At 32.2% G+C, this 16,852-nt stretch overlaps 1 pseudogene; it reads left to right on the top strand.

The window, feature by feature from the left end:
* The first annotated feature begins 1,734 nt into the window (after positions 1–1,734).
* On the top strand, positions 1,735–13,684 carry LOC114386207 (annotated as a pseudogene).
* Positions 13,685–16,852: the final 3,168 nt, after the last annotated feature.

Raw genomic sequence — 16,852 nt, 5'->3', positions numbered from 1 at the left:
ATTTGATGATATACAACCTTTGATTGGCCGCTTTGAGATACTGGGCACCCTTTGTTGCACAAGAGTAAATTGACGGAAATCGAAAGGATGTGTTTTTCGCAATCTGTGAGTTTTCGTAACTTCTTCAAAAGCTAAAAAAGAGTAAAGACATAATCCGTGAAGATTCGTAACCTTGCGGAAGGAAAATAAGTATCGTTACGAAATTCCTAAAGTTTCGTAACGTTACGGAAAAAGAATTACCAAAAAAGGTAAATGGGGGGTGCATATAGTAAAAAGGGGGGTACAAATAGCAATCAGGCCCACTTGGGCCTTCCAGATTCTTCCTCCAGAAGGCTGTTGCTTCTGGAGGAAGCAACCTTGCTCGCCTGGGCGAGCTGGGTGGCAAGCTCCTCCCCTATTTTGCTATAAATAGGGGGAGGAGTGAAGGGAGAAAGGGTTCAGCCTTCTTTGCACTTCTTATTCTCTCGAAATTGCTGAGGAAAATTATTTCCGTGAAGAAAATCCAAGCCGAGGCGCTTCCGTAATGTTTCCGTGAGTAATTACGCAAAGATTCTCGACCGTTCTTCAACATTCATCGTTTGTTCATCGTTTTCTTCAGTCTTCAACGGGTAAGTACCTCAAACCGAGCTTTTCAATTCATTCTATGTACCCGTGGTGGTCCACATTTTGTTTCATGTATTTTTATTTTCATTTTTATTCGCTTTCTATACCCCTTTTGACGTGCTTCAGTCATTTATTTAAGTCATTTCTCGCCTAATCCAAAAATAAAATAAATTTCCGCCGATCATTTGAATTGTATCATCCGTTAATTTCGGTTAAAATGAATTCCGATCGTTCGGTCGTGCCGTAACCACGTTGGAAATCAAAAAAGAGGTAAAATAACAATATAATAATAAAAAAATACTTTTTTAGTAAAATAAAGCGAAAAATCAATCGGATGTTTTCTCTTTGGAATTTCTCATTCTTAATTGAATTGACTAATAACTAAAGCGAAACTAAGGCTAAAATCAACTCGCCTAGTCAAGCTCGTCCACAAAAAATAGGGTTTTGAAAGTTTATCATTTCAGTTTCTTACCAAGTAAAATGGATCATTTTTAAGGTCCAACACCTTAAAATGATCACCTTTCAAGTAAAAAGAATCGTTTGATTCACGCATAAGGAAGAACTACGTAGGTCTGATTTCCTCTTCGATGGAGGGTACGTAGGAGCAAAAGCCCCGCTTTTGTCGACCTCAAAAAATAAAAAGAAATAAAAGTTAAGATAACACAATTTCACAATTCTAAAAAATAGGTTGTTGTCCTTTGAGACAAACGTGAGAGGTACTAATACCTTCCTTAAGAGTAAATACAACTCCCGAACTTAGAATTCTCATTTTGACTGGTTTCCTTCGGTTTTTCCGACGATTTCCACAAATAAACGTTGGTGGCGACTCCGCGCATCTTTCCTCCTTTGGAAAGTGCACCCGTGAGCCTCGCCTTCACTCGCCCACAAAAAGGCACGTTGCGACAGTGGGGTATATTGATTGAGTCGTTAACCTACCTCTTTTGTGTAGTATTTTGAGTAGTTTTGGGTAACAGCCTTGGTGATCTCTTCAATGGAATTCCATCACCTTTGATGATGTAACATATTCTGTTGACATGCCATAAGTAATGTAGATAAATAAAAATGAAAAAAGGCCTTATATTAAACTTTCAGAGCATTATTAAGATTACTGAATCACTAAATTTTCAGGAAATGAAGAATCAGGGAGTTCTCGAGGATAAGTTGAACCCTTTGAAGGGTGTTAGTGGCACTTTTAGGCCTGGTGTTCTCACAGCTCTAATGGGTTCCACTGGTGCTGGCAAAACAACTTCGATGGATGTACTAGCTGGAAGAAAGACTGGGGGATATATTGGTGGGAACATCACAATTTCTGGCTATCCAAAGAAGCAAGAAACCTTTGCAAGAATTTCTGGATACTGTGAACATAATGATATCCACTCTCCTCATGTTACAGTATATCAATCCTTGCTCTATTCAGCATGGCTTCGATTATGAGCAGAAATCAATTCTGAGACTAGGAAGGTCGGTATTGGAATCCCATGTTGAGTATAAATATCTTAGTTAAATTACTTCTTAAATTGATATACAATTTTCTTATACAGAATTAATGATTTGACTCCTCTAAAATGATAAGTATACTTTAATAAATAAAGCAAGAAATTAACAGAATAGATTTTAACAATTTTCTAGTTCATCTAACACCGTACAAGTAATTTATTGTCACAATGCCAGCATTTAACTTTCCAATTAATAGTTATGAAGCTATATTTTAATACTTTACCTTTTGGAATGCAATTGTCACTTTAGAGAAGTCAAATTTCAGAATTAGTTACCTGAATCCATGCACAATCTTCCTCTCATAGGGATTTGTTGCACACTTCATGAATATATTGTGTCAATTGGAATGTTATAAAAAAATTTGAATGTTTTATCTGTGACACCCTCTACCCCACACATATATGTACTAATAATAAAAGAAATAATTAAAAAAATTAAACTTAATTCAAGTTTTTAAAAACATATTTAAATACAAGCCTTTCAAGAGGGTAGCAGGCTCACATTCACCTTTCTAACATCATCATAAAACTTTTCTAAATAAATAATAAATTCATTTCGGCTCAAACAAAACCGTCTATAAAACCCTATACCCCAATGCCACATCCTATCAGAGCGTTGTGTCCCGACGTCCTTCAGCACATGGTTCCTTAAAGCAATTCACCTAGTCATCTGCTACCCCGAACACAAAGTTCAAGATCATCATAGGATCCAAACACAAACAACACACGGGGAGTGAGTTATCACATTCCTAACTAATAGAGAAACAAGACAACTAGATATACATATCATATAAACCAAATTAAACTTAGTTACACGTAATTCACGTAATTCCACCACTTTGTCATTCAAAGTTCACTTTTCAATCATCAATCACATTACACAAGAATCACACGCTCTGATCAAGACATAATAACACATCAATTTCATAATAAACAATTAGCACGCGCATGAAACAATTATGCTAAGACTCAAGCCTATATGCAATGTGGTACCATGTCAGTGAAAAATCACCCTGGGGCGCTTAGGAGTACATAACAAGACACACCAAACAATGGGTTTGTCAGGTCATTCTCACTAAGTAAGATCATAGGGAGACTAGTCAGGGTTACGATATTTTGCGAGAATGCTCCAACCTTATGGGATCAGCATAGGCTTAAAGGAGCACTCAAACCCGGTGACCCCCAAGGCCTACACTCCGAAGAGTCCGTCAGGGCCTCTCCTTCCTGATTCAGGTCCAACCCCTAAAATCATTTTAGCACACAGACACTGCTAGTGAATTATACAATACCCATGACCTCACACTCGTGTCTTAAACACGTACAACATATTGCGCTACAGTTTAACACTGGTTCCTAAATAGGAACCTATACTTTCTCTTTGACACTGGTTCCTAAATAGGAAATCTACACTTTCTCTTTAACACTGCGCATTTACACTTTTCTCAAGATAACATTGGTCGGGTTATTGTACAATTCACAGCTTACAACACAAATAATGTCACATCAAGAGTTAATCACACACTTATTCACAATCAAAACTCATTCACAATTTCACATCTCATAATGTCACAATCCACCATCACATGTTTTCACGTATCTCACAATTCAACACTTGTTCTACTTACACTTTTACTCAATCTCAATAACAACATTATAATCTCAAGGCAACATATTATTCCACAATTCATCACATATTTCATTTATAAGCATTTCTCATGAATTATACAATACTCACAATCTCACACTCGTGTTTCAAACACGTTTAACACATTGCACTATAATTTAACACTGGTTCCTGAATAGGAAACCTACACTTTCTCTTAAACACTGCGCATCAACGCTTTTCTCAAGATAACACTGGTCGGATTATTGTATAATTCATAGCTCACAATATAATTATTGTCACATCAAGTGTCAAACACACTTATTCACAATCAAATATCATGCCCACAATTTAACATCTCATAATATCACATCAACCATCTCATTTTTTTTACATGTATCTCGCAAATTGACACATTCAACTTTGTACTACTCAATCTTCACAATAATATTATAATACTATTATAATAACTTATTACACCTTATAACTCATACACACATCACACAATAATAATATTTGCATGATACAAAACATATATATGTATATGTATATAGTAAACTAAACTACATTGTTTTTAATCAAAGGATTTCTATAACAATTTAATATTACATCAAAAGAAATTACCACTAGGCATTAACCTTACAATTTTCTTTAATTTATTATTCTAGTATTACAATAATTATATACACATAACATGTTGATCATCATCGTAGAAAAATTAGAACAAGATAATAATTTGTATAAAATAAGTCATTGAATAATATTATTTAAAATATAATTTTCGTTAATAAAAAGAGCTTAATTTTTCTAAGGAGTCCACACTCAATACAAGAACACATCAATCTCACAGCCATTTCTCATTGGGACATCAACTGATTCATCAAACAAATATAATTCACTGTAATAATTATAAGGATAAAATGAAAATTGCAAAAACACCCCGAAGCTCATTCCAATTGATATCTCTAAGGATCTCTACACATGTTCTTACTAATCCCCAATGGTGAATAACTCATCCCTTACCTCTGAGCGGACTCACGTGTCTTCAGCCAGCGATAGTAACATCTCTAGCGGTTCCCTGAGATTTCTTCAGTTATTCCTCCGACTGCTCCGAAAGAATTCTCAAACGTCAGAGAGACGGAGAAGAGATTGAATGATGCAATCCTACCCCGCAAGGGTATTGGATAGAAGACTCCAAGAGGATTGGGCTAGAGCTGCTAAAGAAGGCCTTAGGATTCTCATGAATCCCAGGGTAGATTTCTGAGCCCATGGACCAAGGTTGGGTCCTCTCTTCTTTGTAAATATTAGAATAGATTTTTCCTTCTTTTGGGCCTTGTATTTTGGCCATTCTATTAGTATAGGGTTTTAGCCTTGTATTTCAGGGCATTTTGAGTAGTCTTTGTAGTAGGGACTTTTTTTTTGTATTTTCATGTATTTTGTCAAGGAGGTGAGCTTAATTTTTAGATGGGTGTGTGTAGCTAAGCTCTAGCTTCCCAAGGAAGCTTCTCAAGGAGGTGAGCTTAGTTTTTAGATGGGTGTGTGTAGCTAAGCTCTAGCTTCTCAAGGAAATTTTCTCAAAGAAGCTTCTCAAGGAAGTTTTCTTAAGAAAGCTTCTCAAGGAAGCTACCTAGTCTATAAATAAAAGCACGTGTAACACTTGTTGTAACTTTGATGAATGAGAGTCTTGTGAGACACAACTCAAAGTTCAACTTCTCTCCCTTTTTCTTCCTTCAATTTCGTGCTCCCCCCTCTCTCTTTCTCTCCCTCTTTCTTTTCCTCCATTGAAGCATCCTCTCCAAGCTTCTTATCCAAGGCTCATCTTGGTGGTGAAGCTCCTTCTTCCATGGCTTATTCCTTAATGGATGGCGCCTCCTCTCAGCTCTTTTCCTTTGTCTTCCGCTGCATCTCCGTGGTGGAAAATCATCATTAAAGGACCCCATTGAAACTCAAAGATCCAGCCTCCCCACAAGCAAGCTTCCATCAAGTGGTATCAGAATTAAATAACATTAATTATTTTGATGATGCTTTTGTAACCTAGATGGTAGTTTACGGGCTAGTGCAATGCAGGTATGTTGATTGGGCTGAGCTGCATAGAAAGGGATTTAATTAACATCCTGAATTTTGGAAAATTCGTATAATTCCTTGCTTTCAATCTCTTGGAAAATTCATATCCTCTTAAATTTATTGGTAATGCCTGTTACTGAACTAAATAGAAACAAAAGTTTTTAAGCTGAGATCTGCTACCTTGATGTTCTTCATCTTTCCATCCTTCAGTTTAGTATTCTAGAAAAACTTTACTGCTTTTCCTTGGTTTTAAACTTTGATTTTCTTATTATAAATAATTTCTCTATAGTTGTCTAACATTATTTGCTTCATGAAGGTACAGTAAAATATACTTTGAAATCATGGCTCACTTCTGGATATGAAGTATTGAAAATCAGAAATATCCTATGGGTAATGGAACACCCTATTTGATAACTTAACTTATATAAATTTTGTTTTTGGTTCATTTTGAGGTTTTGTTAATGATGGAATTAATGAAAAACCTCTGGTGGTTTCTCTTTCTTCAGGTTATGACAAGCAGAACAGGGATAGCAAGTACCAACCCAATTTCTCTGTTTCATTAGTGTAACTAGCTTAGGACATATACTCAACTCAAATTTGCATACATGCTTTCAAATTACATCTCCTTATGATATTTTGTCTTTTTGTGGGAGGTATTATTTTAAATCACCGATCACGATAATTTATTGGCATTAAAAGTGGCATCTCATATAGCATTTCTTGTAAGAAGACAAAATATCACAGGAAAATGTCATCTCAAATCATGTTTCTTTCTATCTACTTGACAAAATAACCACAGGAAAATGAAGCTCTTTTCCATATTTCAATTATGACTGTTTGTTTTCTCTTTGGGCAGTATTGATTGTGTTATGGACTTACCCAATTGGTTACTTGGATTAAGCTTTGGGCATTTGCATCTTTCATATGACCTATATTATTATTTATCAATTTTCTACTTGAGTTTAAGATGAAATTCTTTGTTGATGCGTTTTTGGCAGACATTGTCCTTATGTTCTTGAGGCTATGACAGCTTTAGCAGAACTTGGGTCTACTGCAAAGGACATCATTTCATTCATTCCTCAGGTTTGTTGATAACAAGCTGAAAGAACTTTGTGGACTCAGTAAATTATGTCAATGCTATTCCTATGAGTTGACTGCTTGAATTTTTTTACGAAGTGATACCCCTGCTAAAGGATTGCAGCATTTCCCTACTTTACATGAAATTTCCTTGAATTGATCGCTTAATGTCTAAATTCTGATGTATATTCTAAATGAAAGTTGAAACTATTATTGGAAAGAATGAAGAGACCATTATGATTTTTGAAAAGGTAATACAAAATTGTAGCCTATTATGTTAATATATTTAATTATTTATCCCTACTTCCAAACCTGCTTATTTACATATGTGCTTATTGAGGTTATATTATATTGATAATTTGGTGATCATAGGGTTGATCAATTGATCCTCACTATCTTTTACAGGCAAATGAAAAGCATCTTTTTCATTTTTGGGGATGTAAAGTCTCCAAATATAAAAAATATAAAAAAAATTTAGCATTTCTACATCGGTTCTGACATGACCGATGTAGAAATACTAATCATTCTAAGACGATCGCGTGTTCAAGACCGTCTTAGAAGGTTCAATATTCTAAATCGGTTCTTCAACGACCGTTGTAGAAAAATTAGCATTCTACATCGGTCCTGCAGTTGTGACCGTCGCAGAATGCTGCGTTTATTACATCGATCACAACTAAAGGACCGATGTAGAATGATGAACATTCTAAGACGGTCATTGACAATCGTCGTAGAATAGGTGACCACTTTTAACATCATCTCCTACAACAACGGTCATAAACCGATGTAGAATGTCCCCTACAATCGATGTAGAATGTCTTTTTTCTAGTAGTGTCCATTATTATTGAGAACAGTTGTCCCCACAAGGTACTTACTACTTACAAAGCAAAAATTAGTAACTTGCGCGTGAAATGTTCCCCGAAACAATGCAATGCTGGCAGAAGGCTGACTCAATTTTAAAGAGTGTTTCTCCATCTAGTATAAAATTTCATTGTATTTGAGAGCGGTGGTCCCCACACATTACTTTAGGAGGCAATCATCACATACTCGGGCATGAAACAACACCAGAAATCATGTAGTGCTGACAGAAGCTCAACTTAATTAAGATTTATTGACCTTTCAAAATAATGTGAATGTCGCTCCTTATTTGTTAAACCATACAAATAATTTTTAATATTTTTAATTAATTTAAATCAATAAAAATATGTTTAGTACAACTTTGTAAGAAAATGTGTTTGTATTAGGTAGCAAACTAATGTCAAAAGTTATTATGAAAAAGTGTTGCCATTGAGAGTGGTGGTCCCCATGCGATACTTAGAAAGGAGGGATTACTCACTCGTGCATGGAATGACACCAGAAATTACACAGTTCTGATAGAAGATCGGTCATCTCAATTTTAAATATTGCTACTCTTATTATTATGAAAAAATGTTGTTGTTGGGAGAGATGTTCCCCTCATGGTACATAGTAAGCAGGGATAAGTAACATGCGTGTGAAATGACTCTATATATTTTGCAGTGCTGGTAGACGGTCATTTCAGTTTTAAAGAGTGTTACTCTTATTATTATGAAAATCCATTGTTTTAGAGCAGTTGTCCTAGACATTACTTAAAAGGCAGGGGTAAGTAACTCGCGCATGAAATAACACTTTAAATGATGCAGTGCTGGCAGAAGCCAACCCAGATTTAAAGAGTGTTACCTTATTATTATGAAAAAAAACATTATGGTTAGTGGTCCCCACACAGTATGTAGAAAGGAGAGATTAGTAATTTGCGCATTAAATGGCATTATAAATTGTGCAATGCTGGCAGTAGGCTACATTTGTTTTGAAGAGCATTACTCTTCCTTGTTATGAAAAATGTTGTCATTAAGAGTAGTGGTCTGCACATGCTACTCAAAAAAGCTGGGATCAATAACTTGCACATGAAATAACACAAGAAATGACGTAGTGCTAGCCGAAAGCCAACTCAATTTTAATCATTTCCGTTCTTTTAATGGAAATTCAAATGGAAGATGTTCGAAAAAGAATAAATTCAAATGCCTTTCATTTGATAACTATTTAATTTTTAGAAAAATTATTTCAAATAAAATTTTTAATGATGAAAATAATATATTTGTGAAATTTAATATATTAAATTATATCATTTTATTTACCAATATTTATATTATAGTATCAAAAAAGAATTTCAAATATAAAAATGTTTGAAGAAGACACCACATTTCAAATCTTAAAAATAGTAGAAAAATACTAAATACATTTTAGTTAATACATTTTTCACAAATAAATAGAATTTATTAATATTTCAAAATAATGTGAATGTCACTCCTTATTTGTTAAAGATACACATAATTTTATAATTTTGAGATAATTTTAGCCAATAAAAATATGTTTAGTACAAAATGTGTTCGGAATCTGTATCAAACTAATGTCAAATTTTGTTATGAAAAAATGTTGCCAATGAGACCGGTGGTCCCAATGCAGTACTTATGAAAGAGGGATCGGTAACTCTTGCGCGAAATGACGCCAGAAATTATGTAGTGCTTGGAGAAGGCCATCTCAGTTTTTAAGAGTGTTACTCTTTATTATTATAATAAAAAAAATGTTGTCGGTGAGAGCGGTTGTCCTAATATGTTACTTAGAAGTAGGGATCAAAGACTAGCAAATGAAACGACACTAGAAATGACCCATTACAGGTAGAAGATCAACTCAGTTTTAAAGAGTGTAACTCTTATTATTATGTAAAAATGTTTTCATTGAGAATTGTAGTCCTCATACGTTACCTAGAAAGCAAGGATCAATAACTTGCACCTGAAACGACACAAAAAATGACCCAATGCCAACAAAAGACGAAGTTAGTATTAAAATGTGGTACCTTGTTGATATCAAAAACATTGTTGGTTAGAATGGTGGTTTAGAAAGGAGGGATAAGTAACTCGTGCATGAAATGAAACTAGAAATGGTGCAGTTCTAGTAAAAAAGGCTTGTCAATTTTTAACATTATTCCTCTTTCTTATGAAAAAATGCTGTCAATGAGAGCGTTGGTCCCCACACGGTTCTTAAAAAGTAGGGATAAGAAACAAGCACATGAAATTACACTAGAAATGATGACATGATGTCAACAGAAGGCTAACTCAATTTTAAAGAGTGTTTACCCTTATTCTTATTAAAAACATTGTCATTAAAAGTATTGGTCCCCACTCGATACTTAGAAAGCAGGGATCCATAACAAGCACATGAAATGACACCAGAAATGACATAGTGTTGGAAGAATGCCAACTTAGTTTTAAAGAGTGTTACCCTTATTAGTATAAGAAATTTATTATTGTCGAGAACAGTGGTCCCCACACGTTACTTAGAAATCAATCATCATTAACTCGGGCATGAAATGACACCAAAAAAGAAGCAAAGCTTTGCATCTTTTTAAAGAGTGTTACTCTTATTATTATGAAAAAATGTTGTCTTTGACAACAATTGTCCCCACATGGTGCTCAAATAATACAAATCAATAACTCGTGCATTGAATGACACTAGAAATCACGCAGTGCTTGCAGAAGGCCAACTTAGATTAAGTTATTTTTATTCGTTTAAGGAAAAATCAAATGGTAGATAATGAAAAAGAATAAATTTAAATGTCTTTTATTAAATAATTATTTAATTTTTACGAAAGTTGTTTCAAATAAAATATTAAATGATGAAAATCATAAATGATTTTCATATTTTAATATATTAAATTAAATCATTTTTATTTTCAAACCTATTAAAGTATCAAGAAAAAACATTAAAGATGAACATGATTGAAGAAGACACATTTCAAACCTTAAAAATAATAGGGAAATACCAAATACATTCAAGTTAATAATTTTTTTACAATTAATTAAATTTTATTGACATTTCAAAATAATGTGAATGTCACTCCTTATTTGTTAAACCATACACATAATTTTATAATTTTATAGTTCTTAATTAATTTTAACCAATAAAAATATGTTTAGGAAAAATGTGTTCATACTCCATATAACCAAATGTCAAATCTTATTATGAAAAAATGTTGCCATTGAGAGTGGTGGCCCTCATGTGGTACTTAAAAAGGAGGAATAAGTAACTTGCGCATGAAATGACAAAAAATAATAGTGTTGGTAGAAGGTCATCTCAATTTTTAAGAGCGTTACTCTTATTATTAAGGGAAAAAAGTTATCATTGAGAGTAGTGGTCCTCACATGATACTTAGAAAACAGGGATTAGTAACTCACGGGAAACAACACCGAAAATGATGAAGTGCTGGGAGAAGGCCAGCTCACTTCTGAAGAGCCTACCTGATGTGAATCTTACGGGGCGGAACGTTTGATAAGGCTATGGAGTTCTGGATGACGCAACTTCCAAAGTGGGAAGATAAGTCATGATAGACGCCACAAGGATTACCTTGATAAGTCTGATAATTGGTTTAACAAGGAACCCAAAGAGAAACTCTCACCAAATTTATCAAATGTCAAAAGTTTTTTTTTATTGAAACAAAAACCAATACTTATAGTGTATCTGAACAAAAAGATAAAAATAGACATGAGTCTTCTAAACAGTTTGGGCCAAAATTACAATAATTAAAAATTATAACTAAAAACATATTTAACTTGGGTCTTCAAATTAGTTTGGACCTTCAGCAACAATTAATAGTCTTGATTAGTGTCTCTGCCTCTGGACCTTCATCCTTCTCCACTCGGGAGCTTTGTCCTTCTCCACTTGGGCCTTCGTCCTTCTTCACTTGGGCCTTTAACCTGTATTTGGTCAATTTCAGGATTTTCATCACTACTTCTTATTTAATGTCTTTGTTCAATTTTCTCTCTTCATTACTTTTCTCACCTCTTTCTCCTTTGATTAATCCATGGTGCAGCAAAAACACGAACAATGACTCCAAACTTATGTTTACATCTCTTTCCTTATTCTTTTGTTCTTCCACTTTCTTCATTTTCTTTCATTTAGATATTTTATTGTTTTTTTTTCTCTCACTCCATTTCATTGAAATCAATTAGAATAAAACTCTAATAATTATATATTACTTTGTGTCTAATCATATTTTCAAGCATAAAACTAAACAATATTCTATTCCTTTACATTTGTGTGTACAAATATCACATACGGTATTTAAGTTTGCTTATTTCTTTAATTAACCATACATAGTTCCTTTGCTTCAATGCATATGGATTGAACTTCCTTTTTATTTTTTTGCAGCCAAACATGATTTCGCAGAGATTGATTTTAATGTAAGTAAAACTATGTGGAGTTGTTGTTTTCTTTGTTTGTTATCGTTGCATATTTTGAGTCTTTGGTTCAACGATCAAGCCACTAATATCATGGAGAGAGTCTTTATCCTTTCTTCAAGTACTGAGACAACCCATTTTGTAAGTCCAGTGATTCCATTAAAGGTATGCTAGGGAATGCTCACATCAATATTGTGGACTTATCATTGGTTGAAAGAATCAAGATTAATTCCTTACATGAAAAAATTACCACTACATTACATCTTGCATACATGTGGCTTGGTGCATTTGACTTAAAATTTTCAAAGATTATTTTTCTGCCTAGATGTCTTAGATGCGCAATGCAATTTTTGCCATAGGAAAGTTACTTGCTTGTATTTTTTTTTTTCAAATAGAATATTTTATGTAAAATATTACATATGAATCAAATGGAGATTGTGTTTATCTATTTTTTTATTTTCCAAAATCTGTCATGGTGAGCAAAAATGAGAGAATGGTTCAAGATCTGAGTTATTGAAAAAAGTCAAATATAGTATGATAAAAATTTTAACGATGTTAAACATCACTTCTCTAAAGTTGAAGATCAAATTTTAGCACAGTACATTAAAATGAAAATAATGTACTTGCATATAGAACTTCTAGCTCAGTAAAGTCATGTTTAACATCCATAGCATTTTTATCGGTGTACATTTGATTTTTTTAGAATGACTGATTTATCTTCTGCCATTCATTCATTCTATTCAACATAAGATATTTTGAAAAATTAAAAAAAAATAGAAAAACACAATTTCCATAATAATTTATACATAATATATTATAAGAAAAATTCTATTTGTAAAATATAAGAAAAATATTATTTTTTTCTTTGGCAAAATTGTACTGCACATATGGGACTCCTGGATAGAAAATTAGTCTTTGAAAGTAAAAATTCAAACGCACTAGGCCACATGTATCCAAGAGATATATGGCTTTTTCCTAAACACAACCAATTAAACCTATCCCAAAGCCAATACCTGTTTTTAAACATATTCCTATTCTAGTATATAATCCTATACCAAAACTGATTTCCATTGTCAAGTCTATTAACAAGTCAGTTCAAATTGATAAGTCAATTTCTAATGAAGAAGAAAAATTTAAAGAACATTTTCCAAAACCCATTCCAGTAGTTAAGCCTATCCCATAACTAATTCTTGTTGTAAAACTTATTCCTATTCCAGTATATAAGCCAACACAAAAACCAATTCTCATTGTTAAACAAATTCCTATTGTTAAATCTATAACAAAACCAATTCCAGTTATTAAACCTGTACCAAAACCTTTTACAGTGAAAAAACCCATCCCCGCTGCTGAGCAGTCGAAGCCTTTCTTTGAAAACCCTGTTCCTAAATTGCCACTTGACCCTAAATTCCAGAAACCACTTCTGCCACCTTTCCCAATTCAAAAGCCACTTCCAACTCCATAAGATGATAAAACTTTACCTCCTCACTCTAAAAAGTATCTTGCTTAGAAAGTTATTCGATCTATTTCTAACGCCTATGTATGTGCTCCATATCTCAAAATTATTAGTTGCATTTGGATAATCCTGGGGTATCTCTCTTTATGTTGGAATACCTGTAGTTAATGTTATATCCTCAATAGAGTTCTCAATATTTGCGGTTGTCCATCAATTTTATATTAATACAATTACATAGAGTGGTTTAATTTCCCCTTTTGTTTAAACAATATTCTTAATTTTATTATACTTTTTTGAGGTTATATTTTGTGCAAGGATACTCGTAATAAACTAAATAATCACGAAAAAAATGTGCCTGTGTTACAAGCTTAAATAAATGCAAACTCTCATTTGTTTCTTAGAAGAAATATAATATATTATAAATTAAGTATAACTTTAAGTTTGTTCAAATATTTAAAAAAATATAACTTGCTAATATATTCATTCTCAAATATGAGACTATATTAACAATTTTAAATATTTTGTACTATTATATTTTGAGAAAGGACCATGTTCTCTCTTAGATAGACACTACGTACTTTAACAAATGACATTTTTTAGCATTTAACAAAGCTTTACTCTTATTACTATATATAAAAAAAAAATCCTTGTAATTGATAGCAATGGTCCTCACACAATACTTAAAAAGCATGAATTAGTAATTTTTACATGAAATGACACCAGAAACTACGCAGTGTTAGTAGAAGGCCAACTCAGTTTTAAATAGTGTTCTTATTATGAAAAAACATTATTGTTGAGAGCGATGTGATACTTAAAAAGGAAGGATCACGAACTTGTACATAAAATGATATCAGAAGTTTCTTAGTGTTGGTAGAAGACCAAATCCGTTTTAATTATTGTTCTTTTAAGGGGAGTTCAAATTGCAGATTTAGGAAAAATAATATCTAAATTTAAATGTCTTTCATTTAATAATTATTTAATTTTTAGAAAATTTCTTTCAAATAAGATATTTAATGATGAAAAAAATAAATGCCTCTTATATTTTAATATATTAAATTAAAAAACCATTTACCAAAATTTCTATTAAATTATGTTTATAAAGCATTTAGAAGACACATTTCAGATGTTAAAAAAAGTAGAAAAATACTAAAACATTTGAGTTAATATAGTTTTCACTATTAATTAAAAATTATTCAAAATACAAAATTATGTGAATGTCACTCCTTATTTCTTAACCATACTCATAATTTCATTATTTTTAATGAATTTTAACCAACAAAAATACATTTACTACATGTGTGTAAAAAAACATATTCATATACAGTATAAAATTCTTATAATTTGTGTACATAAAAGTTAATCTCAAATAATATTATGAAAAAACATGGTTGTTGAGAATGATGATCCCTAACCAATACTTAAAAAGCAGGATCAGCAAATCATGCAAGAAATGAGAACAAAAATGATGCAGTGTTGGCAGAAGGCCAACTCAATTTTAAAGAGTTTTACTTTATGGTGGAACAATCGGACCACATGCAGAACACGTACCACGCATTATTTCAGAAAATAAGTGGTATGGAAAAATAATAAAACGGTAGGTGCACTAAGATAACAAGGGTGTCATGACAAAAGGAACACAGTGTGATTTTGAAAATTAGAAAACTCAAAATTTATTTGGGCATTTCACCAAACATACAACTTGCAACCGATCTAGCAAAACAAAAAGTGAGTAGAAAATGAAACTTGCAGACAAAAAACAAGTAAAAGAAAGATTATTTTCAGTTTGTCATTTGCAGAAAAGAAAAATTGAAGACACACATTGCAAAAAAAAGTTTAGATTTACTTATGTGATATTATACTAACTAGTGAAAATTTAGCCCTTAATTTAAAGCTATATAGAGATCCAGAATTTGAATAATTAAAAAAGGAATTATGGGGCGTTGATGGTGTGGACATTTTCACCGAAAAGAATCCAAGTGAAAATTCCACAGGGCCTACATTCCCCCAATGCATACCTTCATGAAAACTAAAGAAAATTAAGAATAAAGTAGTAACATAATGAATCTACTTCAAACAATGCCAAGTAGATCTGTTGCAAAAATGTGTCCTTACATACTTTTCAATAATTAGAAAGTGCTTGAATAACAATTAAAAATTTAATTTGGATATAATGAAAAATTTATGAACTATAATAAATTTAAAATTACACAATGATACTAATTTGTTGAGTAAGTCTGGAGAAAGTTTAGTTAATTATTTTTCTGAATCTGAAAATATTACTTGAAATACCCAAATGGTCTCATAAATGGATGAGCTTCCTATGCTATGAAATAAGAGTAGAAACACCACTACTTTACCACAATTATGATGATGATCTCATGTCTTTTATTATATTATTGACTACAACTTTTTATTTATCATTTCATATATTTTAATTTTTTTTTCTTCCATCATCTAAATGTAAGGTTGATAAGAGCTTTTTTTTTTTAAGCACATTACTAGTTAGCTTTTGTAGTTGATCTAAGTTTTGTTTACATAGCAAAAAAGAAAAAAACTTAGAGTACATTGAAGAATCTTGAGCCTTTGTTCTCAATGATAATGTTGGTAATATCAGAGAGATGGTCTTTATGCTTTCCTCAACTATTGAGAATCCATTTTGTAAGTATAATGGTTTTCCTAAAGATATGATAGAGGCTTCACATCAATATTGTGGACTTATCATTTGCTAAAAGTATTAGGATTCCATACAAGAAAAAATTTACGACCATATACATCATGGATAGATGTGGCCATGTGCATTTGACTTTTTCCTTAAAAAAAACTAATTTTCTATCCAGATGATCCATATGTGCAATACAATTTTGCAAAAGAAAAATCATATTTTTGTTATATTTTGTTTTAAAAAAGAAACTTTCTAATAAAATTTTGTATAAATCATCAATATGGAGATTGCTGTGTTTATCTATTCTTTTATGTTATATAGGATGAATGAATGGCTAAAGATCAATCAGTCATTAGAAAAAGTCAAATGTACTACGATAAAAATCCTAAGGATGTTAAACACGACTTTACTGAGCCTAAAGATCCAATTTTGCACACTAAATTTACAAGAAGATGTAGTTGCATGTAGAAGTTCTATATGCAAGTATATTATTTCCATTTTAATTTATTGTGCAAAAATTCATTCTTCAACATCAACAAAACCATGTTTACATCCTTAGAATTTTTATCATAGTATATTTGGCTTTTTCCAATAACTCATAGATCTTGAGCCATTCCCTCATTTTTATTTAGCATGGAAGATTTT

The sequence above is a fragment of the Glycine soja genome, chromosome 15 (assembly GCF_004193775.1).
Source record: "Glycine soja cultivar W05 chromosome 15, ASM419377v2, whole genome shotgun sequence".
In the NCBI taxonomy this organism is placed as follows: domain Eukaryota; kingdom Viridiplantae; phylum Streptophyta; class Magnoliopsida; order Fabales; family Fabaceae; genus Glycine; species Glycine soja.
This window is presented reverse-complemented; position numbering and strand designations above follow the sequence as displayed.